At 38.1% G+C, this 26,975-nt stretch overlaps 1 protein-coding gene and 1 pseudogene across 1 annotated transcript in view; both read left to right on the top strand.

Annotated features, from left to right (window-relative positions):
* The window catches only part of LUZP2 (leucine zipper protein 2), a 297,788-nt gene that overhangs the window by 143,832 nt on the left and 126,981 nt on the right, over positions 1–26,975 (top strand). The gene's annotated exons all lie outside the window — the stretch shown is intronic.
* LOC142447615 (small nucleolar RNA SNORA65) lies at positions 14,563–14,673 on the top strand (annotated as a pseudogene).

The following is a 26,975-nucleotide window of genomic DNA, read 5'->3' as shown; positions in this document are numbered from 1 at the left end:
AAATTATGAATTAATTTTAAATGTTGCATAAAATGTTATGGTAAATATGCCCCCAAGTGTGGATGTGTATTTATTATTACTGCTTTCACCAAGATATTTTATCTTGAATAAGTTAAATTAGAAAATCTCTAGTTAAATATACACAAATCTCATTACCACGTATACAAAACTTACTTTTCTAATATTTTATAATATATGTACCTTAACTTATTAATTTCTCTCTTCAAAACCATTAAGGTGCCATGAGATGTGTGTGTGTGTGTGTGTTTAAGGGAGAGAGAGTTGTATGGTTAAGTATAGAACATGAGCTTAAATAAAGTGATAAATTTATTAAACACATCAAGATAATATATAAAGGAAAAGGGATTCAAATATATCATGTGTGTCTGCTCCCTCCACTTTCATCATTTCTCTCATTTCCTGTGGTGCCCCTGGTGATGGGCTCGACATTTACCCATTTGGCTGGTTTTCCCTCTGAACTTCTGCCCATTCTCCTTTTACTTACTTGTTGTAGTATTTACAGAGCAGCTTATTTTGCTCTGGCCCTGGACACTTACAAATGCACTGCAGTACTGACCATTAATCAGTAGTATGTCTCTATGAATAGTGCCCATGTATACTCTAACAGCCCAGTGTTGCAAGAGATTCAATATCACTATATTATATTTGCTTTAAGTAAAGAAATATAATAGTTTCCTATGAAGTGATTCTGATGTTGTGATCATCCGTTTAATTATTGAGCCAAACCACACACATAGTGCCATCTATTATTCTGTTTGGGGTAAAACGAATTAATTGAGTACTAATTTCAAGGAGTATATAGTTGATTGATAGAACTATTATTTTGTACATATTAGGCACTTAATACTTTACTTATTGATCTCATAAGTGCTGTTTCAAAGGCGCCTCAACAAACCATCCTGAGAACAAGAAAGATGTGCTATCTGTGTTACACTGATATTATTGAGGACTGTAGAAGTTTCATACTCGAGGCAACCAAAGTAATTACTTGCAAAGGATCTTTATAATAAAATGGAAAATGTCATATGGATTATATTTATTGATTTTTAAAAAGTGAATTCACTTGATGGGGGATCGGAATTAAAATGCATTTGGCTGAGCTTTAAAATGATTCCTTTAGTGCTGGCCGACATTGAAAAAAAATGATTCCTTTGATAACGGATTTTTTACATACATTTTTGCCATTAAGTCAAAATGCTGATTAATTATTTTGACATACGTGGTGACAGAACAGATGGAGCCATTTCCTCTGCTACACAGACAACAGATTAGCTTGTATTCATATTTGTCCTAGAAACTTGCCCTGTTCAACTTGATCTCTCTTGACAGTGTTGTCTACTGCTGACAATGACCAAGCCAAAGGCATTTCCATGCATGAATTACAACAAACTTTATGGTATTTCCTGGTGTGTCCATCTTCTCTAAGGAAACTTTGTGATGCAGCTGTCCTGTAATGTTTGAACCCTTTTATACAGGCATGCCTTTTTGAATTGTGCTTCCCTTAATTGTGCTTCAGAGAAATGGCATCTGCTTTACAAACTGAAGGGCTTTGTCATCCCTGTTGTGTCCATTTTTCAACAGCGCGTGCTCCCCTTGTGTCTCTGTGTCCCATTTTGGCAAATCTTACAGGATTTCAAGCATTTTCATAATGCTGTTGCCCACTTAGCAGTCAAAGGTGTGGTGCAAATTAACTTGGAGATGCAGTTTAGTGTGATAGTCATTTTATTGTAGTGGTTTGGGACTGACCTTGCACTATGTCTATGTTAGACAGGGTTCTCTGGAGGAACAAAACCAGGACACTCATAATTATATAGATATTTATATAGATAGATAGATAACATAAGAAATAAACAGTTAATTAAATTATAAAGCAGTACAAATGGCTCAGTGCAACTCACTCCCGTGAGACAGTTATGAGACACTGGCAGTCCTTCTAGTTTTGAGGACCGCTGGGTAGTCCTCTGTAGAGTAATTCAGGCTATTCAGGCACAGACAGAAAACAGCAAGGCAGGTCACCAACAGTCAGCCAGATGACAGGGTCCAAAGTCCCCAGCTCATGAGATATAAATTCCAATGGTGTGGCGAAGAAGGTCTTGAAGGAACCTCAAATTACAGTGACACAGTCTATGGGTTAGGTTTCCCACAGGTAGTGTAGCTTGCAATTTGAGGCACAGAACACGCAAGGCAGCCGCACACTGGTCCGATGACCAAAGAGGGAGAGACAAGAAAGGCGAGGCTCAACGAACCATTCATCTCTCTGCCCTTCAATTAATCCCACATGTATTCACTGGCCAGGTTGGCACAATAAACCTTAACTATGTCAGTCTCCAAGGTATTCTATTATGGTAATTTTTGGGCATCCATTTCTGATTAGTTTACATGTTATTTATCCACATGTTAATCCACTTTTAAAATGAGCAAAAGCATTTCCCGAGCAATTTGTTTATTACAAGTATCAGTTTATCTCCAGGAAAATGACATTTGGCCCCAAAATGAAGACACCTTGCAGTCAAAGTCTGAGGGGACTCTATCATTTTTTGTGTGAATCTAAAGACCTTAGAAAATTCAAAATATTTTTTGGGGTGCAAAATGCCTCAGATATGGCAGGTAATATTGTTCATAAATCATGGAGTGAGGAAAATAATCAGGACCAGGGAGGTCAAATGAGTTTTCTAAAATCACTGTTCTACAGAGTTTGATTCCAACCTAATTGTTTTCACACTTCTATATACCTTACAAGGAGCCCTGGTAGAGCGTTGGGCTATGAATTGTGGTTTGCGGTTCAATAGCATGAGCCGCTCTGGGGAAGGAAAATGAGACTTTCTGCTCCGTACAGATAATAGCCTTGGAAACGCAACGGAGCTCTGCAACCCTGTCCTGAACGATGGGTTGGGACTGATTCAATGGCTGGGAGTTTGCTTTTATGGATATCATTTCTATTTTCACAGTTACATTTCTAATTATTATACTATGGTGATTTATAAAATATATTTTTATTATTTTATAATACAATCAAAAATTGAAAATCAGAGCATGCATAGCTTGAAATATAAGCATGGGGAAATGAAAAATTCTACAATGTCTATGGATAACTAGAATTCATATTATATTTCTCTGGAATATTAGCATTTTCAGTGCAAACATATGCTTTTAGTTTAGAATTGGGAATTCTTTGTGACAGAGATGTCCTTTTTTAAGATTTCCCTTTTTTTGTGTTTACTTACCATGTTAAGGATTGGGAGTATACTGATTGGTTAGAATATTTAGGAGAAAATCAATCAATCTTGTCAAAAAAGTCTACTCAAGTTCTCAGCTTTGTTACTACTATGCCTAAACCAAAAATCTAAATGGCATACTTCACATTGTCATTGTTCAACAGGTGACAGGTTGCATAGAAAGATTTTCAAAGGGCAGGCATGCTTCACAAGTTGTGACAAATTAAAATTTAGTTGGCTTCTATTTTCAAAAATAAAGAGAAAAGTCTCTAACTTCAAATATTGTTAGTCATTCAAAGTAAAGGACTTATCTGAGTCATTAAGGCAAGGGAAACTTAACCAGGTGCGAAAGTGAGAAATCTATGATTCCACAACTTCAGTTTCAGTCTTTGGACTTCATATTTGTTCATTCACTCAAAAGCGTTAAGGAAAGTATTCCTTCTGTTTCAGCAAGATGCCATGAACACTCTAGCAAGGGCCTTCAAGCCAATAGATGCATTTCAGGAGGATGTCCATTTCTCAGAATTTGTTCCGACGCTTTGTGTGGTTGCTCATGGCCTTTTTCCTGAAGGAGACTTTGTATAATTTATCAGTTTGTGAAATGGTTTGTATTGCCCCTCACGATTAACCTTTTAAAACTTGCTTCTTTACAGATTGACCCTCACCTTCTGCCATTCTGAATCTCTGAACAGTCTTCTGACTGGCACTGGTGAACAGTCTTTTCTGAATGGCACTGGGCATATTTTACACCTGTTCTGGTTTTGATACTTAAGGTGTATGCTGTAACTCTAGGCTGCTATTAATGTGGGAAATTTGAAATTATTTATAACTTTAATGTACATACATTTTAATGTTCACTAATTGTAATCCTTTTTACTAAATTTTATCAATTATCAGTGTTTTGAAAACTGTTGTTATAACACTTGACACAAGAAAATAAAATATTTTAAGTGATATCAGCTAGGGTTTATAAATACATTTAGAAGTATAACTATATCTACATGTCCCCATCTGTCACCTGTGTCTATAACAAATCTAGCTGGGCTCATGGTGCTGTGCCCACTGAGGCAGAAAACAAAACAAAATAAAAATCTCTGATTCTTCCCCATTCCACAGCTACTAAAAGACAGAGTTGGTATTCAAGGTACAATCTACTTGCCATTTCTGAGTGAGCCTAAATATTTGTCATGGAGCTAGTTTTCAGCAACAAGAGAGCTAACTTGACAGGATTTTGTCGTTGTGGCCTTCATATTGCAGTAAATAATAATTATGTTTGCAAACACTTTGCAGGGAAGTGCTCTGTGGGGTAAGGAATGCTAGAAAACAAGGACAAGTTCTGCAGAAAAGTAAATAAATATAAACTAATTTTAAATTACCCTAGAGCAGTACATTACCCAAACGACTATACCACAAAGGCCCTAGAACATTTGTCCTCAACCTGGAAAGGGGGCGGAGCATTTTGTTGCTGACCTTCCCAATTTATTCTCGTCGTGCGCTCATCAGATGCCAAAAATGCCTTGGCTTCATAAGCTGCCCTCCACTGAGAGAAGTTCATGGTGCTGTACTAGGTTCAGTGACTTTGAACATGGCCTTCCTTGGAGACTATGTAGAGCAGGGGCACCAACATGAGACCTTGGGCTACAGTTTCTTCTCTGTATCTTACCTGGAACAAACAAACAAACAAAAAACACAAACCTCTTGCCATGGGATCAATTTCAGCTCAAGGAGCTCCCATGTGTTGCCGTGTAGCTCTGCTTCAGAAGGTTTTTTTGTGTGTAACATGGACAGCCGATTCCTTCTTTGTGTTCGTTTGTTCTTAGTCTGGAAGCTCTGAGACCTTTTCACGGTGGTTTCCTCGCTGGCATTTCACATACTACGACATAGCTTACAGCATCTCAGGAACACACACGCTATGACTGTATGACAAACTGACAAATACGTGGTGGAAAACCAAACTCACTGCTACAGAGCTGATTCTGTCTCATAGTAGCCCTAGAAGACAGGGAAGAACTTCCCCCTGGGGATTTCCAAGACGGTCACCCTTTACAGGAGGAGAAAGCCTGTCTTTCTCCCACTGAGGCTGCTCATTCCCAAGGTTGACCACTGGTTAGCATCCCAATAGATAACCTAGAATGCTACCAGGAATTCAGCTCACAATCAATGCTCCCGGACACGGCGGTCAAGCGATGCATTGCATGGATTAAATCTGCTCTAGGAGATATCTTTATAGTGCGAAAGCAAGGGTTTTATTTTGTGGAATAAGCTATGTCTGCTCAGTCAAGAGTGTGGAAGTTAGACAATCACTAAGGAAGAACAAAGAAAAATAGATGTCTTTGAATTATGGTCTGGGAGAATAATACTGAAAGTACGAAGGACTGACAGAAGAACAAACAAATTTGTCTTGGAAGAAGTACACCCAGAATGCTCCTCTGAGGCAAAGATGCAGAGACGTCTTCCCATAGACTTTGGAGTATTGACTAGACATACGAGTCCCTGGAGAAGGACGTCCTGCTTGGTCAAGTAGTGGGACGTCGATAAAGAGGAAGGCCTTCGACAAGGTGGATTGACAGCATGGTTGCATCAATGGGTTCCCATGAAAGAGCAATTGTGAAGATGGCACAGCACTGAGGAGCGTGTCCTGTTGGGTACAAGGTTGCTATGAGTGAGAAGTGACTCAGTGGCCCTTAGCAATCTTTACAGAGGCAGATAATGGGTCCTTCCCTCGGTGACGCCACAGAGATTAAACTGCCAACCTTGAGTTCAGTACAAACTGGTGAATCATCCAGCCATCTCAAAATTGCTTAGGATATTACTATTTCAATTTTAGGTACTTCCACAGCCTATTAATGATCTGTTCTTTTTAGATCTTAAATGCTTCCTTGTAAAGTGCTTTTAATAAGGCCTTTTTTTCCCCCTTAATGTGAGAAATTTTCTCTCTCTTTTGAGAGCACCAAGAAGCCAATGTGGGTTCTTCTCAGATATCACCTTAAGTGTAAAATTTTAGATAAAAAATGATGGCCTTTCTTTGAGTTAAACAAAAGTACTGCACAGGGAGGTCCTGAAAGAGATTTCCATAGTTCTTAAACTATAGCATAATTACAATGAGGATTTCTAGAGAGTTTTGTTTTGCTTTGTACACAAGTAGTGAGAAGGAACAGTGACACCAACAGTTGTTTCTTTCATTACATGGTTTTAAGTCTTCTGTTGTTGATACTAAATGATTTTACTGGTGATTTCTATAATTTTAGAAAACAAGAGTTACTCTGTTTCTTCCTTGAATACCCACAATTAGATATGATCCTCTTTTGTAATGAGATTTCCAAAGTTTATTTGTGAATCCATTTAATATTTTTTCTAAATCCATTGTAGTTGCTGTTGTTGTTGTTGTTGTTGTTGTTGTTGTTAGGTACCATCGAGTGTGTTCCAGTGCATAATGAGGGTAATGAGGGTCTGCACACAGAAGCAAACACCCCCAAGTCCTGCTCCATCCTCACAATTGCCTCCGTGCTGACTCCACTATTGTAGCCACTGTGTCAGTCCAGCTCTTTGAGGGACTTACTCTTTTTTCCATTCCTTGACTTAAGCAAAGATAAGGTCCTTTTCCAAGGTCTGGTGTCTCTTGCCATGATGTCCAAAGTATGCAAACAAAGTCGGCCATTCTTGCCTCTAAGGAGACTCTGGCTGTATTTCTTCCAAGACAGATAATTTGTCCTTTTAACATTCCATGGTCCAGGCAATATTCTTCTCCAGCACCACAATTAAAAGTGCATCCACTCTTCGGGGCTTCCTTATTCTATGTGAAACCTTGAAGCGATTGAAAACACCATGGCTTGGGTCAGGTGTACTTTAATCCTGAAAGGAACCTCCTTGCTTTTCAACACTTTAAAGAGTCTTGTGCAGCAGATTTACCTAATGAAACTTTTGATCGTTTGACTGTGTCTTTTGTGAGCATCGATTGTGGATCCAAGCAAGCAAACCCTTGACCACTTCAACCATCTCTCCATTTATCATGATGTTCCCCAATGGTCCAGTTGTGAGGATGTTAGTGTTCTTTACGTTCAGTCCTGCTCCATACTGAAGGCTGCCACCCTTAACCTTCATCAGAAGCACTTCAAGTACTCACTTTCAGCAGGCAAGTTTCTGTCACTATTATACTTGAATGACTACTCAGCGTGTTAAACTATGCAAAGAGAAAACAAAGTCAGTTCCCTCTGAAGGAACTTGTCTAAACAGAGACCGTGTAGGGCAGTTAGAAAGCAGTTCTCAATAAGAAAATTAGTTTATAATAAGGATGTAGAACTTCAGAAGACAGGAGCAGAATTGGTAGTGCACATTTTAGCCTATTACAGGTAGTATCAGTCCCAAAAACAGTATCATAATGTGTTAGTCTGGGTACATTAGAGAAACCAATCCACAGAAACTCATGTATAAGAGAGAATTTTATATAAAAGGTTAATGTACATCAAGAAAACATCCCAACCCAGTGCTGCCCTAGCCCACAAGTCCAACATTAGCCTATATGTCCAACAACAATCCACAAAGTCCTCCTCCATCTCACAAAACACACGCAATGATGCCAACTGCAGGAGGGAAGCTGAGTCACTGAATGTGTAAGCATCTCAGCACTGGCAGGGGTCGCCGCACGACTGCTCCAGAACCCAGGGCTGTATCGAGATAGGTCCATGTGGCTTCTCCTTGGGGATGTCTTGCAGGAAGTGAGCCTTGCAGGCTGAAGCAGGGAATTGGCTAAGGCAGCTGCACCCTGGTCCAACCATCGCAAAGCAAGAGACCGGAGAACTTGAAAGGCGAGGCTTACCAAGCCATTTATCTCTACCTTTCTGTTATTCCCACATGTGTTTATCAGCCAGATTGGCACAAAAAATTTAACTATCTCAATAAGGTTGTAGAATTTCAGAAGACAAGATCAGTATCACTAGTGAATATTTCAGCCTGTTACAGGTATTATCAGTCCCAATAACTCTACCTAGAAATACATCTTTTAAAAAGATTTCTGGTATATGACTCAAGAGTCCACTGGACGGCTGTGGGTTTTCCATTGGCATCTACTTAACTCACCAAAGTCATTGCCATCTTGTCAATTGTGGCTCAGCAGCCCTCGGAATGGAGTCAAACTGTCCCTGTAGAACTGCAAATCTTCATGGAAGTAGAAAGCCTCATCGTTCTATTGGAGAGTATAAATTCTGACCTTACAATTAGCTCCCAATTCATAACCCGCTATGCTACTATTGCTCCTGTTTTTTTAACATGTCAGATAAACTTACAATGTAAGTTTCTAAGAACTCAAAATTAACACATCTGGAGGGACTGTGTAATGCCTCTGATTCTGGTCTCTCGAAAGCCATGTGCAGGCAACTGCAACGTGCTTGCTTTGATAGGTTCAGTGATTCAAATTCACCAATTCCAAAAGCAGATTTTTGTTTTTATTTGTCTTCATCTAAAATTCTAGCTGCTGGAACATTCGCCTCCTTTCTGATTAGAATTAAATTTTCATAGATCAGCCTGGCTAACAGTCATGACTCCCCTCTCCACTGTCTTCCAGTTTATTCTTTGCTTGTCTATCTTCCTTCTCTGTTGTCTTGGTTCTCCTTCCTAGGGCCTCTTTGGAAGGAAATAATAAGTTCCTCATGTACTTGTTTTTAATTTCAGAAATATTTAATTAGAAATATTTTAGCTAAAGATATAACTCAAATTCCTGGTAATTAGTGACATCCCATGGAAATATGCATTATACCATATTAGGATAGGATATAAAAATCATTTCAGTGCTCTGAACTAATCCTACTTAGTTAGAAATCATACTTTACTATCACTAACCCCTCTCTAAATATTTATTCATTATTTCTTAATAAAGTCTCTTCTCTTATTAAAGTCAAGACTAGCAATATGTCCAGGCTGCCCACAAACATTGCTACCCCATTTCCAGAGATAACCTTCCACCCTCATGAATTCATCTCTAATTCACAAAAATCCTATAACTGTTTTTATTGGAAAAAGGGAAGAGCAACCTTATAATGTTTCTAAAGCTGTAATATGATTTAAGGAAGCAGATTTCCTGGTCTTCCTTCTGAGGGAGGCTGGTGCGTTTAAACCATGATCAGATCCCAACTCTCTCACTTCTTGGCTTGCTATCGAGAAGGTATTCAGGGAAGAGGTAGGATAAAGGTTGTAACATGTTCATTTAAGAGTTACTTCCAACAAGCAGTGTGCAGACTGGTCCTGAGGCTCATCTGAGAGTTTGCTCCTGGAAAGAAAAGAAGTTTTATACAGCTGATGGCAGAACTTCTGTTCTTGGCTGGTGTTTGTAGTGTTCCACCCCTTTTGAAATGGTGCCCATGCCCCTCAAAGTCCTTGCTGTATCCTTGTCAACTGGCCAGAACTCAGAGGTAAATTCGGTCATTTGTGGAGGGTATGTGCATCTTCAGTTTGCATCTCTTTACTGCCTTCCCCTCTTCCCTGTGTTGGGAAAGGTGGAGCTGTCTGTTTGTGGAAAGATTTACAGTCTGTGAAATCTAAAGGAACAACTCTATTCTGTCCCCCAAGAGCCTGAATCGATCCAATGGCAGTTTGTTGTTGTTAATTGTTATTAGGAGACATTACACTGCATCGATGCTTCAAGAGCCATAGGAAATTGCATCTAACAAAGATGAGTCTACCATGTTGATTAATACCTATATAAAAGTCCTTGTTAATATCTAGCCTAAGCATCATCTACTGAATATTTCATCATCTTTTTATGGTTTATTAAATGCAGCTTCATATTAAAAATGAAAAAAACAAAAACAAAACCAGGAGATCCAGACTCCTTCTTAGGCCTTTCACTGCTGTGTAACAGTTCATCTGTATATTAACTTGGGGTAAGGGTCACGTACACCCTCACTTAACAGGCATTTGTCAGGATCAAATGAAATTATCCATGCTATTCTACCATGCACGAGTTTTTCTACATGCTCCTCTAGCAGTGTTTGCTTCATTGTTGTAAGGGGGGGATGAATTTCTCAAGAAATTGGCAGGTCACTTCAGGAAACAGTATGGGAACCTGGCCATATCTGATCTTCTCTTGCTTGTCTATTCCATGATTCGGTGGTCAGGCTTGCCTTCACACTTCCATCCTTTTTTTACCCTATTCTGACATCAGGCATTCCTCACAGGGCAGTCTACCTCTATGCTGGAGTGGATAACTCATTGCCATACCCACACAGACCTTACAGACAGAACTCACAAAGAAGGAAGTATATAAACTCATAGCTATGAGGAGTTAATAGGTCACCACAAGTCAAGACAAATAGTAAGGATACAGTCTGATGGTCAAGCTCAACACCCAGCCAGCACCCAAGTCTCAGACAAATCCACAGCCTGTTAATTACATGGTTCCTTGCCTTCTGCCTGCATGGCCCAGAGAGCCAACCCACCTGTCACTCTATCCCAGTCTCGGACGCTCAGACTAGATGAGGGAATGTATCCCGTGGTCTTGCTATTGCTCCTCTGAGCTCTTCAGAGGGGCCCGGGATTCCTCCCCGTGTCCCAGAATGACTCTGAGAAATGGCTCTGCTGGAGGAATGGCTGTCTTTTAGCTGACTGTGCGCCCAAGGAAAATGAAGCTTGGTGCCTGAAGTCACACCCTTGAGTGAAACTGTCTAAAAGATCCCCCAAAGAAGCAAAAGGAACGCGAGCGGAAGGCGAATTTTGAGAATGATGAGGGCAACGGATATATAAGGTGCTTTACTCAATTGATGTATGTATGGATCATGATAAGAGTTGTATGAACCCCCCCAAAATAATTTTTTTTAAAAAGAAGCAAAGGGTATTATTTGGTTCACATCATCCACTAAGGTCAGAATTTAACTCCACCTTAATTCTGTAACCGAGAACTCGCTGCAAACAGGGATCCCAGCCACAGGCACACCGTCCAGAATTACGGCTAGACATTCAAAACTCTCCGCCATCAAGTGCCTCCTACTTCATCATCGAGAGCCTGGGGAGCAGGGGAGACTTGCCCCTGGGGATTTCTGGGACTGTCACGCTTCACGGTGTGGAGAAAGTCTGCCCTCTCTCCTGCAGGGACGCTGGTGCTTTCAAACTGCTGACCTGTCCGCGAGTAGCCCGATGTGTGACCGCAACGCCACCCGGGCCATAACAATGGACTCTCTTCTATCTGGCCACTAACTTATTCCTACTTGAGGAATGAACTTCCTGCCCTTTCAATCCTGCCTTCTATCATTTCCAAATGTATAATGACCCTTCATCTTGTTGAAAATGAATACTTGAATGATACCACCTGGTTGACCTCGTCCCCACCCCGTCCTCCTGAGCCCCGTCAGGAATCCAGATGTGGAGAATCACTTTGCTTATTCTCATTCAAGAAAGACATCACCATATTTTCAGTCCTTTGGTAGCGTAAAACCACATTCGAGGTACTTCTCTGCCCTTCGGAAAAGGTGCAGCCTTGGAAGCCGAGGAGACAATAGCGGATCCTCCTCACTGTTACAAGAAGAAGAAAAAAAGACCAGAAGCTTGTTCAAGAAATGAATAAAAGCTTATACATTCATTCATTCATTAAAAAGGCAAATGAATCAAGAAAATTTTGGAGAGCACAGCTCTTCGTTTCTCATATTCATTAGGCAAAAGTTGTTTAAAAGCCTAATAGTTTTTCAAAACTTGAATAGTTGGGATGTAGGTATATATTCCTGACAAAGATTACTCATGGATTTTGTACACTTCATGCAATGCCGTAGCATAATTGCACTGGACTGTTTTCTTGCATCAAAGATCAGATCTTCCTTTCACCGCCTTTCACCTAATCGTCCCCGGGAATGGTGGGTGGGGATGCTCACTAATAGTAGTTCTATAAGAAAGCTTTGCTATCATACGTGTTGCCTTGATTTGTGCTATCTTGTTCAAATGTATATGCTTATGTACTGGTAGTGATTCATTAAATCTTCCAAAATAGAATTATTAAGATTCTCTTTAATCTTACCTATAGTATTTCTCTCTCTGTCTCTCAAATCAATCTCCTGCTGATTTATATCTGGGAATCATCTTGCCCTCTGATAGATCTTTCTCTCGAGGTCCTGGGCATAGCTTCTCATGCCAGCTAACATGGCATGTACTAAGAGCAACTTGTCACCATGCAAGCCCTTCTGACAAATCAGTAGATCCCCTGGTTCTGCTTTTGTCTTTCCTTTTTAACTAGTAATACAATTAAGTGCCTTTTGACTATAAGGGAATATTGGTATAAAAAGAAAGGAATATTGGTAGAAGATGCATAGATCATTATATCCAGAAATTTTGCTAAAATGAATGAATCTCACATTTTCACATTCTGTTTAATAATTAATTTAAGAAGAATAAAATTTGAGCTGCTATTTAATTGAGTATAAAACTTTCCTCATTTAATGTTATCTATTTGACTATGAGACAGAAATAGACTCAAACATTCTGGGTAACAAGACAAGACAATGGAAGCCGTTGAACTGATCTTACCTAATGCCCTGGTCATCCTGTGAAGGGCCCTCGTTGGGTTTATGAGCTTATGTTCAAGCGTGCAGGAGGAAAGTGGCGCTGTCTGCTTCCGCAAAGACTGACAAAGCCACAGGACTCCTCTAGCGCTGCTCTGAGTAGGATGACAGTGGGATTGATTTGGGAAATGATATGGGTTGAAATGAGTCCCCCAAAAAATATATGTTGCAAGCTTAAGCCAGCTACCTGTATTTATGACTTTGGAATCGAGTTTTATTTTCCTATGTCAGTAAGATCATACAAGAGTAGTATGAATTCTAAATCGAATAATTTCAAGAGCTATAAAACAGGTGAAGTAGGCACAGATGCAATGAAGGGGGATGAGGAAGACACCAACAAGCTGGCATTCACAAATTCAGGACGTCAAGAATTACTGACCACTCCTTGAGGCTAAAGTAGACAAGCGATGATGTCTCTCTAGAGCCATGTCCAGATTTTGGATTTCAGATTTCCTTAATTTTCAGAAAATAAAGTTTTACTTACAAGCACCCACTAGTATTGATGTTAGGGACATACTACATACCTGAGATACCTGTTACCAGGAATGCTTTATTATTACTTGGCCCAAGTTTTATTCACAACTGGGCTCTCTATTTTTATGGTCAACCTCTACTTAATGTGGAATTATGCAGCATCTAATAGTATACCGTGAAACAGACTTCCTTTGTTTAGTACTATCAAGTACTCGATTTTAATAAGATACCCAAATCTGTGTCCCCTTTTCCCTCAATTTTATCAGCAATTTGGATTAAAAATATTTTCATGAGAAAATGAGTTGATGCACATAAATGGTCAACTTCTAGGAATTTCTGTCACCATATTAAGTGAAATTCAAATATTAGAAACTACTGTTCAAATAATGAGATTGGTACTTTATTTTTGTGTGAACATTGCTAACCATGTCATTTAGGTCCTGGTAAAATTTTGTATTCATATTCAGATATTTTATCCTTGAGTTGATTTTTCTAAATGATTGCCTTAATTGGAAAATGGAAATCATAATTCTACTATTGAAATGATGTTATTAAAAAAGACAGGCTATGCGATTTTAAAATTTTGTAGACATTAAAGAAATGGCAATTATATACTCCCCCCCCCCACTGGTAATTTAAAATCATGTGCAGACAAAAAAATGGGATTATTAAGGTCTACTTTTTCCCCTTTATGATGTTGTTAGTAGGCAAGTTTAAAGCAGGATTAAACTATACAGATACGTTTAGATAACAGGACAGAAAATAAATCCACAGGTTAGTCTTATTAATCTCTTAATATCAAGAGAAATGTGGAAAATTCATTTGTCGACCTCCCTGGCATCAAAGTGCTGCAGGATCTAGAGGAGCTGGTTATCGATGTATTTCAATCAGCAATTCCAACACGCTCCTGTTCATAGCGTTATTGAATTTTACTCCTTTTGTATGTTTTAATGATGATTGTGCAACAAAAAAAGAATGGTAGCAATTTCTTTTAGAATTTTACACAAAACATCATGTGATTAGCCCTTATTTGGAAGTTTTACCTTTTTAGTTTCTCCGCTGAGAGAAATATATATTATTTATTAACAAATAATGTAAAATTATGAAAATTTATATTAAAAGAATTTATATGTGGAGATCAAGCAAATATTAACCTAAAGGTTTTTCAAGTACTTTATGACAATTATGTTAGATGTGATTTATATAACCCTTATCAATCCAATTAAAATATTTTTCTACAGAGAATTTTTAGTGTATTGTAGATGAATGAAAATTTGGATAATGCCCACTCTTTAAAAATGACATCATTTCAGCCAGCCGCCACTGCACCTGGTGCAATCCAGTGGTGAGCTGAGAGTAAACTCCAGCGTAGGAAACAGGGCTATTCTTCATGTGGATGACTCTGTGCTGTAAGCATGGGGACAGTAAAAAACCTACAACATCATATTATCATTTTAACACTACTATAGACCATACCACAACCTAAACTCACTGCCATCAGTCGATGCTAACTCATCCTGACCTGGGTTTCTGACACCATACCTGTTTAAAGGAATAGAAAGCCCAGTCTTTCTCCCACAGGGCTGATGGTAGTTTTGAACTGCTGACCATGACGATTGTAGCCCAGTGTGTAACCACTATACCACCAGAGCTCCACCATAGGCCATTGAGTCCCATTAAAAAGAATATTCCTATCTCCTAATTTAATCATTTGTTCATAATTGGCCATTGCTTTATTTACTTCAGTAAGATTCACACTAATGGAATAATCCATCCTGAAGTTATGGCAAATGCCCGCACAGTGTAGCTAGCACAATGAAGACAATGTACATGTCCAGTCTGTCAAAAAGGCACTTCGAGCTCCTTTTGCAGACAGCACTCCTGTATCTCCTGCTTTTTGTCCCTCCAGTTTTGCACTTTCTTTAAAGTGGATACATTTAGACTTCAGATTCACTCAAGTTGTTACATATTTCAATTGTATGTTCCTTTTTAATGCTGAGTAATGCTCTTTCCTTTCATTAGAACACTATACATTTATACAATCACCAAATAATTGATTTTACCTCAATTTCAAACTATTATGAATCATGCGGCTATGAAGACTATCGTAAAAGTATGTTTATTTTTCATTTCGAAAACCAGTAATTAGTTAGATTGCATGCAATTAATTTTAAGAATAACAGCCAAGTTGTTTTTCAAAGTGGATAATAGTATTTTCACTCTCTCAAGCAATATATTAGATATTTACATGCCCCATTTGCCCAATGCTGCCTTGCATTACAGTTATCTTAACATCTGCCTGCATTCTTTATAGGACTGTAAGCTTTTAATCTGTGCGTATTCATCTAATACTGAATTATTAAAATCAGTCCAACCAAACACATGTATTGAAATTTAACTCAAATATGTGTCACTGAAAAACTGTCTAACATAAACTATAAGCAAGGTAGAGTGTGTGTTTGCTTTAAAAAAGCCTATAATAATTTGAATGGAGTAGTCAAAAATAGCAACCATTTTTATACCTAGTTCTAATACCATAAATATCCTATTTCAGATGGAATTGATATATACATGTAAAATATACTTATAAAACATATATATGCACACATATAGACACAAATTGAAGTGTAGGACACTCGATAAGTTAATGGCCGAGCTGCTTGTGGCGATAACTGGAGTATTTATAAAACATTTGAGAAGTTGAGGATTTGAACTGAGTCTTCAAAGAGAAATACTTACCCAGGGATAATAATCCGGGAAGATTATTTGGACAAATGGCAAGGCATATGAGAGGTTGGGGAATTTGGGTAAATAATAAGAGGAACTCATGCTAACCTCGCTAAAACCTAGACTTGGTGTCAGACCTGAAAAATGTACCCACGTCAAATATAGAAGGACTGTATGTTCCTGGATAAATGTCTTAGACTTTTACTTATTAAAGTTTGGCTGAATCTAATTTAAATTTAATATGGGTGGGTTTAATTATACAAAATTATCCTCTTAATATAAAACATTGGATACCTGATTTCTTGTAGTTGTCTATTACTTATGCCTTTATTCTTTCATGTTTGCTTTCTTGGCTTGAAATATTATTTCGAGTTTTGATTACCCTGCTGTGGACAACAGTGAAGGCCAATTCTCCTGATTTCTGTGCAGTGAAATCCCAAATCTTTTTCAAGCTAGAAACCGCATTTCAGCATTAATTGCCAGATGCCACTGGCAAGAAGCACATTTCCCTGAGTAGACTCCTGTTTTCCAGTTCCAGAGATTAGCAATATAATTGGATGTCAAATATACATCCTTTCCACATCTTTCTCCACTCCTTCCTTCTGTTTTTACAATAAGAAAACCTGAAAGGAATGAAGTAGGAGATCTGCCTTATCTAATTTTGAAACTCCAAATGCACAGTGATAATTCCCACATGATTGTACATTTATTCATAACCACATAATAAAGTTATGACATTTTCCGTCTAAATGTTTTCCCATGTCTTCCCGTTCTTTGTGTTATTATAAACAATCATCACCTTATCTAAATCAGTGACAGGGTTCCCGACCTTCAGTCTTTTCTTTCTTCAAACTATCTTCCATTTAATAGAAAGAAGTTCTTTAAATTTCAAATGTGTTCCCCCTCTTTTTTTTCCACTCTTAAATTCACCAGTAACTATCCAGTTTTTTAATAGTAATATCTAAACATTTAATTCAATACTTGGGGGTACATTTAAGACCTGTTTCTTTACATGTTATTTCCTTATTTTTACAATTTATATATCCTCTAATTCCATAATTCAATTGTACAAGCAGAAATGTACAATTGCTGCCACAATCAGTTTTCACACATTCCTTTTCTATATGGGCTACTTGATATCATGTCTCCTCCACCCCCTCTACCTCTGAACTCCCCTCCCCTTGAAACCCTTGTTCTACTTGCTGTCTCTATAAGTTCATCAATCCTGAATTTCATTTATCCAAAAATGGGAAAACATGTAACATAAATTAAAGAGGTGATGTCCAATGATGGGACCTCTGAGATTAAACTTGATATGGACAAGCACCGACCCAACAGAATAACACAAACTAAAGTCACAGACAATGTAGGAAACCAGATCAGGTCCAGCCTGCATCCCGGGCTCATCTAATGGCAGAGTGTCAGCTTTTCAAGCCACACTTAAGCCTTTGAACTTCTCCACTCATCTCTCCAAAGCTCTCTGTTCAGTAACCACTTTCCTCCCATCCCTCAATTGTAGCTAGAGGGATTTTTCTGAAGACTAATTTCCTATGTAGTTCCACATAAGCCTAACCTCCCTAGGATGGCTTGCAAGAGTCTACAGAAACTACTTCCATCTGTTTATTTAGTCTTAGTAATACAAAACACAAGGCATTACCATCGGGATTTCTTATGGTTCTCTGCTTCTTATGTTTCTCTTTTTTGTTTGTCCTCTTGGTTTCTTCCTTCGCTTATTATAATTTTAAATATTTTTACCACTTTATTAAACTTGTGCAATCCATACTACTCTTAAATTTCAGGATATATTCCTCAAAACAGAAAGAACCCTTTTGCTCCTTAGTAACCACATTCTCTCCCCTCTTCTCTAGCCCTAGGTACATCTCTGTATATTTTATACTTAAAGCATGATATAAAATTTATACTCTCCAAAATTCAGAAATTTGGCAGTTAAAACATTCCCAGCTGTTCTGTGGCAGAAATACCTGGCAATCTGCTTGAATAAATGGGGTTCGTGTCAACTAGGAAATCATATGGGAAGTTCTATTCCCTCGAGTCAGAATCAGCATGAGGACACCAGCCAAACAAGAATGTCACTCTTCCATTAGGAATCCCTGGGGAGTACAGATGATTAAGCACTGATGTGCTAACCCAAAGGTTGGCAGTTCCATCCACCCAGAGACTCCTCAGGAGAAATGTGCTAGAATGACCCGCCTACGCCCTATTCATCTGTAAAGCACTTACAGTTTGTGTATTGCCTCTCATACAATAGGAGATAACAATGTTGAAGTTGTCCACGCCACTGGGGTTCTTACTATTTGCTAAGCATTCCTAAAATGTGTGTGTGTTCTAGGGAAGGGCACTAGGGAAAATAGCACTCTGTGCGCGCTCTCAACTGATGGTGCTTAATGCTGGTATCACTGCATCAAAGTCCGTGTGTCGGTATTCAAAGCAGTGGTGCTTAGGCTAGGCTATTTAAGTTTCCACTTCGTGGCATTTGAGTCTGTGAGTGGGAATTTCAATATACAGTGGCATGTATCAAAGTAGTCAAGACTTAAGTGAGCAGAGCTGCACAGTTGAGGCATAAACAAATAAAGCTTTAGCCTTGTCAACTCATCAGATGAGCATAAAGTAATTCCACTTCGTATCACAAATAGCTGGCCTTAGTTTGAATGGGAGACTGGCTTGGGAGATGAGTTGAGGAAGGATGGGTTCGTAGAAAAATGGGAAGGTGGGTATATGAAGTGAAAGATGTGTGGGTGGATCTTTGAATTGATATATGAAGGAATGCAAGAATGACAGGTTAGGTTGCATCAAATGATTGGAGGATATATGATTAAGGACAAGGTGGAGAGTAGCTGAATTGATGCATGGAAAGGTTGCTGAAGGAGTTATGTATAAATGAAGGAGTAGAGGCACTCAAAGAGAAAGAAACAGTAAACTTAATAATGCTTACTTGAAATTTTTGTTCCACCAAATTGCCCAGGAAAAAAAGAAATCTCATGCTCATCACAATACGCTATTTAAAATAGACTTAGTCACCAATTAAGTACCCAGTTGTGAATTCCACAGAAGTAATTTATGATCATGGTACCAGGACATATTAATCTTGAGGAACCTAAATGGACAAAGCAAGTGGCAGCGACAAGACCGGTGTGATAGTTTTCGACCTCCATATTGACAGCTACGGAGGCAAAACATGTCACCTCTTGCACTGCAGTGAGATACCAGCGATGTACACGGCAGACCAGGAGAAGCCAATCTATTTGATTGCCTTTAAGTAGGTGAGGGGGGGAGGGGGATAGTTAAACTAAGTGACTGGGTTGCAAAGATGGCATTTTGCTGAAATCAGACCTATGGTTCTAGCATAAACCAAAATTTTAATTAGAAGAAAATAAACAAGTGAGGACCATCTGCATTTCTTCTTTTAACAACTATTTAAGCATTAGAACAAACCTTTGGAGTAGTTTTATAAAAATAATAGTGCAATTTCATTGTAAAAGAAATCTGAATGAGAGATTGGGTTAATTTTATCTATAAGATTATTTTCTCTCTAAATCTCTAATATTTTATGATATATTTACTCACCAAAATACCTATTAATCAAGCACTGGTTTGAAAAGTTATTGATTTCTTTTTTCTTTAACTCTGTCTGGTTTCATAAAAATTGTCCAGAAACATTAAGCTAGTAAATTCCAAAAAAAGACCAAACACCAATTTTTAAATGTATGTGTCAGAGATTTTTTAACAACCTAGTATAAGCACTGCATGGAAACATTGGTCTCAGAAGTCAAGGAATTTTAAATAACTGTCCTTTGTAGACTTGATATTTCAGACTCACTAATCTTCATCTTACTGATGGCTATAGCCAATTTTGCTCAAATGGAATATTTCCAAAGAATGGAAATAATTATTTGTGTTATTAAGTATTAGAGATTTTCAAAATAATTCTTTGTAGTCTTAAGTATCAGAGATTTTCCATCAGTTTCTCTTATCCAATATTATAATCAGGAAGCCCTTTTGTTTCAGTATAAAAAGAAAACTTCCATTCTTCTTGCCACTCTCAATGCTATAAGAGAAATGTATAGCTTAAGACCCCATCAAAATTTTATACATCTCTATCACATATCTTATTTAAAATGGAAGTACTTATGTTAATTTATCTATCATATCCTCCAGCTCAATGCATGTTTTTGTAGTGCAGGCTCTAGAGTGTACACAGCGTTATAGTCTGTATAATTTACACATTATGTGGCACATGGTAAGAAGCATTTATGAAATCACACTCCATTCTTGTGGGTACAAGTCATCATTTTGCTAACAATGCAGCAAATGTACTGGCAACTAAGAGAGGAGAGTCTTAGATTCAGTATTAAAATGATGAAATCAGGTACTGAGGTTATCAAAAAGTTTGTGAGCCATTTGTGTATAATTGTAACACAAATCATATTCATAGCCATTATTATGTCTACCACATAGTGAGCACCAACAGTATTTCAATTATCTTTACCACATTTGAAAGTATTTCAAATCTATTCGTACTCCACCTAAGTCATATTCTAATGTAAAGACAGTACAATTAATCAAAAGTTTTCTTTATTTGAAGCTGTTATTACTATATATTTTTAAAGTATTTATCTGATCCATTGATAAATTAAAAACAAATCCATAAGGGCTTATATTCAGCTGTCAGTGGAATGAGTAGAGCCAATGAACAAAAATGCCAATCTATGCAGTATAATAAAAGTGAAGTGCTATAGGAAGAAAACAGAGATGAGTAGGTGACTGGGACTTTCAGCATAGTAGACAGATTGAATTCTAAAAAATAAATCACAGCCAGAATACACCTATTGGGTCAGTTAACATTTGAGGCAATAACTGGATCAAATAAAGAATTTCAGAACTGTATGGAGGGACTTTGGAATCATAACTGGCTTTGCTGCTTAACTGCAAGGTCAGCAGTTTGAAACCCCAAGATGTTTTGAAGGAGAGGCAGGACTTTCCGTTCCCATAAAAAATTTGAGTGTCTGAAATTCACAGGGCTAGTTCTATCCTGTCCTTTGTAGTCACTGTTAACCTTCATAGATTCTATGGCAGTGAATTTTGAGGGTTTTTTCTTGTACATCCAAAAATTCTGCTTCCTTATATAGTAAATGATTATAATACTATTAATGACTTAGAACTTGGTCTCAGTATATTAACACAGCTTAACTTTTGTTCAACATTAGAAGTTGAATAAGAATTGGTAGCTCATGTCCCAATTACAAGAGCAGTACGCTGTTGCCGTAGGTTGAAGAACTCTTGCCTCCTCTCTGGGGAATCCATAATGTTGAAGCTTCAGAGTTTGGTTATTGCCAAACAATGTGTCTCAAAGAGTTCAAACTTTCCATGTTTTCATCCAAGAGAAAAGAGAAACACCTTTTGGAAAAGAGACCATGCAAAGTACGTAAAATCCTGTTAAATTATTTAAATAAGTTCAAAGGGTAAAAGAACTAGTAGACTCTTAGTGAGTAGTAGGGAATTTGACAAACTGATGTGTAGATTTCCAATTACTGCTGATTTTGAGCACGAAAATTCACCCGGTGAAACCAAACCTGTGAAAAAATATTTGGGTCAGCATCCACTGCAGCTGCATGAGATCTTTAATAAGGACAAAATGAAACAATCGACTACATCCAGCCTTCAAATGGCGACAGGATTTTCTTTTTTGTTGTTGTTGTTGTTTTAGAGTCGTTTATTGAGAGGGAATGTCCATGTTAATCTTCCTGGGCTGGTTTTTAATTTTTTTTCTTTTTCTTAGTGCTGTTGCTCTTGCTGCTAGCAGCCGCCTCCTCGGGTCCACACCTGGCGGGCTCCCCCTTCGCGGGGAGCTTCTTCTTTTTCTTTGGGATGCTCCCGCCATTTGCTGCCTCCTGAGGGTCACATGCAGGCTCCTTTCTGGGGAGAGGTTTCAGTTTCTTCCTCTTGGGGAGAGGCGTCCCTTCTGGATCACTGCTGACCAGCTCCTCCTTCGATCTCTTCTTCTTGGGTTTGGGGAGAGCTGAGATACCTGGGTCTTCAAATCCATTTTCCTGTGGATTTTCTAAAGTATAGAGAACCATGACATTTGATCAGAGTATGAAGAAATATTTGAGTGAATTAATAATCCTGACATCTACATAGTTTGCACTAGATTTTACCTACTGCCCATCTGCACTGTTATCAGTAATACTAATACCACCAATTCTGTACCTTTTAGAAGGATTGCAACCATTGTCTGTTTCTGTCATGTCTCACCTGGTAGGGCTACAAGAAGGGAAATGTACATGATAAAATCGTCCAAAGGAATATTCCTTGGTCTTTTAACAAATCAAAATCTTTAAAGGGTTCAAAAGAGACACATTTTACATAAACAATCACATTTTTTAAACTTAGACAAAAATCAGGAAATAAAAAATTTAAGTGCCTGGAAGAAGATAAAGAAATGTAGTTTCTTCCTACCATGTCAGTATGCAGCAACAGTATCAATTTTTCCTTATTTTCTCTCATTATTTGTTAAGAAATGACAATATACTAGTTACTATTTGACTACTGCAATTCAATGTGTATCAAAATAAACTCAATATAGTGATTCAACTCATTGTCTACCAAAGGATTCAGACAGTAGACAATTAGAGAAATAAATGGGCAGATGATGATTGTGGTAATTAAAGATAGACTGTAAGAGGTATATATTACTACAGTCATACAGGTGCTCACATATGAGAAGCACTTAGCTGTACATCGCCAATAAGTGAATAGCAACTCTAGCTCTGCCATAACATCCTGGTACTCTAGGCCATTTCCATATCAATTGCATAGACAAAGCAAAGCTGGGGGAAAGCTGTTTGATTCCTGGGCAATTGAGCAGGAGAGGAGCGGCTGCAATGCAGCTTCTCATCAAGCTCACTCTGTGAACCAGCCTCTCATCCACCTGCCTGAGGCCAGTGAGCCCTGGGGCGTTTCCCATCGCGTCTTTTGAACGCAGCTGTAAAAGGTAAACGTGATTGATCGCAGTCCTGCGTTGGCTCTCCAATTCCAAACATGCCCACTGCTTGTATCGTTCATCATCTGACACCCCTGGTTTGTGTTATCTATTGGGATTAGTTACATGAATGGGTAATCCCATAATGATTTTCCTTCTGCTTTTAGTGTGAATCATATATTTCCAAGTTGATTTGGACTCAATTTTTCTATAATATCTAAATGTACGAAAGTGTGGACATCAACCTAGCAGCTGCCCATTTCCCAGCGGTCACTTGTCATTGCTGCTACATGCTACACAGTCAATTCCATCTCCTCTGATCCCATGAACAACAGAATCAACCCCAACAGTCCCGTTCCACTCGCTCACTGTCATGATGGTTGAGTCTGTTGTTGGAGCCACCTTGTCAATCACCAGATTTAGTACCTTCTCCATGTTTGCTTACTCTGCATTTTACCAAGCATGACATCCCTTTCTAAAGACTGGTCTCTCCTAATAGCATGTCCAAACTACAGGAGATAAAATAATGCCATCCTTGCCTCTAAGGATCAGTTCTGGCTATATTTCCTCCAAGGCAGATTTTGTTCTTCTAGAAGTCCATAATGTATTAAATATTCTTATGAGCCTTCAAATTTGAATGATGTTGCCTAAGGACAGCTTGGTTACTTGACACCTGTCAATCAGGGCATACCAAGCATCCTACTCCAACATTCAATGGAGAATTGGATTTATTGAATGAAATCAATAACATACTAGTCAATAAATATTTTGAGTACCACAACTAAGAAAAATACTAAGAAGAAAAATAGATAGTATGACACTGGGGCATATAGCAAAGGTGCTAAACTCATGTTTGGGATTTAGAAATTCATCTTTGTTAAAATTAGTAGTTCTATGGGGATTTAAAGGCTTAGTTAGAAAGAGTTGTAGGGTAACAGGACATTTCCTGTGATTCTAGGTAGAAAGAATAGGTATATGTTAATGCTCTGGTGTGTATAATAGCATACCTAAAACAGTGACACATAAACATTATAAAATTCATTTATATAAAACATCTCTTTTGACAGCCAAAATAGAAATAACACCCCCCCCCCAATTTCCACACAAGAAGCCCTCATTATTCCATCAATAAAGATGGATTTTTTGAAGCATGAAATACCCCAAGACCTCCCTAAAGCAGCCAAGAGCATTTGGATAAAGAAAGTGGACATCTTTTGAATGAATTTTATGACCAGTGATGAAAGAAAATACTTGACCTTGCTTGGAGTGGACTTTTCAGGCAAAGAAAATACCTTTAATGATCATAAGTAAACTGTGGAAGTATTAAAAATGGATGTGAAGGAATAAAGTCAGTTAGGAAGCATTGCATTTCCAATTGAGAGGAAACACATGGAGAGATAGGTTCCTGGGGAAAGCATGGCACATGCAGAAAGTTGCCACTCTTGGAGGCGACCAGGGAGGCAGATGGAGCGTAAAGGTAGGGGCCTTAGGGTTTCTTGTAGCGATCTGATCAAGACTGAGAATGAGGAATTAGCTTTCCTAGAGATAATACAGATAGAAAAGCGAGAGAATGATATTCATTACTGAAGGGACTTGAGCAGTGTACGGAATTTGAGACTAAGACAAGGATGAAGTGTGTGGTCAAGAGAGGGCCCTTAAAACATCCATGTCTGAAGTGTTAATGTGCGTGGGACCTTCCCCTACTAAAGATAATTTGCTGAGTTGCTTATGGTTAGTGAGATGGAGTTTGGTTTTTCTGTATTATATGGGTAGGTGCAGTATCTTTAGGAGCCTTATCGGTCTTTATACTTGGAGGCAGGTGGATGGGTCAGAGAAGGTGGTATGCAAATCTAGGTCTGCAATATGCAATCGTGAATTGAATTTCTGGAAATAGACTCTACCCCAGAGTTTCCAGAAAGTACCAGCACGCCAACACCTTGAGTTTAGCCTTGTGAAACAGATGTTGGATTTCTCACCTCCAGTAGGGCAATTTTTTGTTGTTTTATGCAACTATATTTGTCAAAAAGGATATGCCAGCAATACAATGGAGAATTGTTAATAATGAGCATGAAGGTTATAATTTTAGCCACATAGTGTCTGATCTTCAGGAGTCAGAAGCATACTTGGAAAAATCTATATATTTTTTAAGGCAGGAACTGAATTTTTTCACCAGTGGCCATATTTAAGATAACACGAGACAGAAGAGGAAGCGTGGGACTAGGTAGCTCTGTCGCAAGAAAAAAAACCCAGATACAATAGATGAAACGTTGACAAACATATCGCCAAAAGATTAATGGCATATTTCCAAACCAGAAGGGAATAAAAAATTTCACATGATGTACAAAGGTCAAGCAGTGAAGCCTCCATTACCTCTCAGGCTTTTCAGCTGTACAAGGATGTTTTGGTAACAAGCTTTTGCCCATTTGTTGAATATGAAAAGGATTTCGAATGTAAATACCCTCAAAATCCTCTCCAGGAGGTTTGGTTTTTGTAAGTAATCACATGGGAAATGGTAACATTACAAGGGCAGAGGGCTGTAGAAAGTTAAAACTGTGCTATGAATTAAAGTTGTCTAATTGTAAGTACTGTGAGGGCCAATCTTTTTTATTTTTTTCTTTCTCAATATATCTTTTTTTTCTTTTCTGAAGAGTTCATCTATCTTGGATTTCATGCAATTTTTTACTTAATTATACAATTGAACATGCACAGATCTCAAGTTTAATGAGGTAAAACTAAGACTATAATAGTAGGAAGAAATATTTAAGAACTAGAGGATATTTATATGTCTCATCAGTGCCATACTGCACCCTGGGTATATCATCATTCTGTTTTGCCCTTTTTTGTGCGACTGTCCAATTTTCTTTCAGGTGAGTTTTGGGTCTCTACTTTGTCTATTATCTTTCACTTCAATTTGATTGCTTGCTTTTGAATTTCTGATACCCATTCCTATCAACCCCTCATGATCACAGAGGCTCCTGTGCTTCTTCCATGTGAACTTTGTTGCTGCCCCTGCTAGATGGTCGCTTGTTTAGCTTCAAGACTCTAAGTCCTTAGATGATATATCTTTTAATAGTCGGACACCATCAGCTTTCTTCACCACATTTGCTTATGCACACATTTTGTCTTTAATATAATTTGTAAGTGAAAGGAGTTCTATGGGAAAATTTAGAGTTAGATCAGGTGCCCAAACCCAGTATTACAAGGACAGTTGTATTTGTTTGTGATTTGTTAATTCTCTCTGATTCTCTTTCTTCACCAATCAAATCTAAGTGATACTATTTAACTCTTAGGGTTAGTGGCAGAATTCTGAGAAATTATGTATTAGAAAAACATATGTACATTTCCTATGCTGGTAATTCAAAAATAGTATTTACTGAATGAAAGTGAGAAAGCAAGATTGAAAGCCAATAGTAGGTAAGAGCATATGTTTGAATAAAAATAGAAGTTCATGAATCTAGCTATGAAAAAAAACATGAATGTTTTCTACATCACTTACTCAGCTCACAATGAAAGGGAATTGTTCATTTTTTCTCATTAATTGGCAAGCTCTGTTAGATACAGGACAAGGGTTATGTAAGAAACAAGTATATAGTAACCTGATAATACCTGCCTAAGAAATTCACAAGCAGAAATGAATAGCTCTTTTCAATATATAGCGAATCTATGACTGTTCACAAGGATTCATGGTGGCATAGTGGGTTATACTTCAGGTGGCCAACTATGAGGCCAACAGTGTGAACTCATCAGCTACTCTGTAAGAGAATCATGAGGCATCCTACTGCCAGGAAGTTGTGCATCCTCAGAAGGCTAAGCTAGCCTGGTCCCACAGGGCCCCTAGGAATCCGAATTCACTCAGGCTACTGCAGACTATTCACCCTTGCAATTTTTATTTGCTAGAAAACTTGAGACCTACAAAAACTAAATAGATTCATAATAACTTAGAAAATGATATTCCTTTCATGAAATTAATGAATTCCATATTAAGGATAATTTATTCTAGAT

The sequence above is a fragment of the Tenrec ecaudatus genome, chromosome 4, assembly GCF_050624435.1.
Source record: "Tenrec ecaudatus isolate mTenEca1 chromosome 4, mTenEca1.hap1, whole genome shotgun sequence".
Lineage (NCBI taxonomy): Eukaryota > Metazoa > Chordata > Mammalia > Afrosoricida > Tenrecidae > Tenrec > Tenrec ecaudatus.
This window is presented reverse-complemented; position numbering and strand designations above follow the sequence as displayed.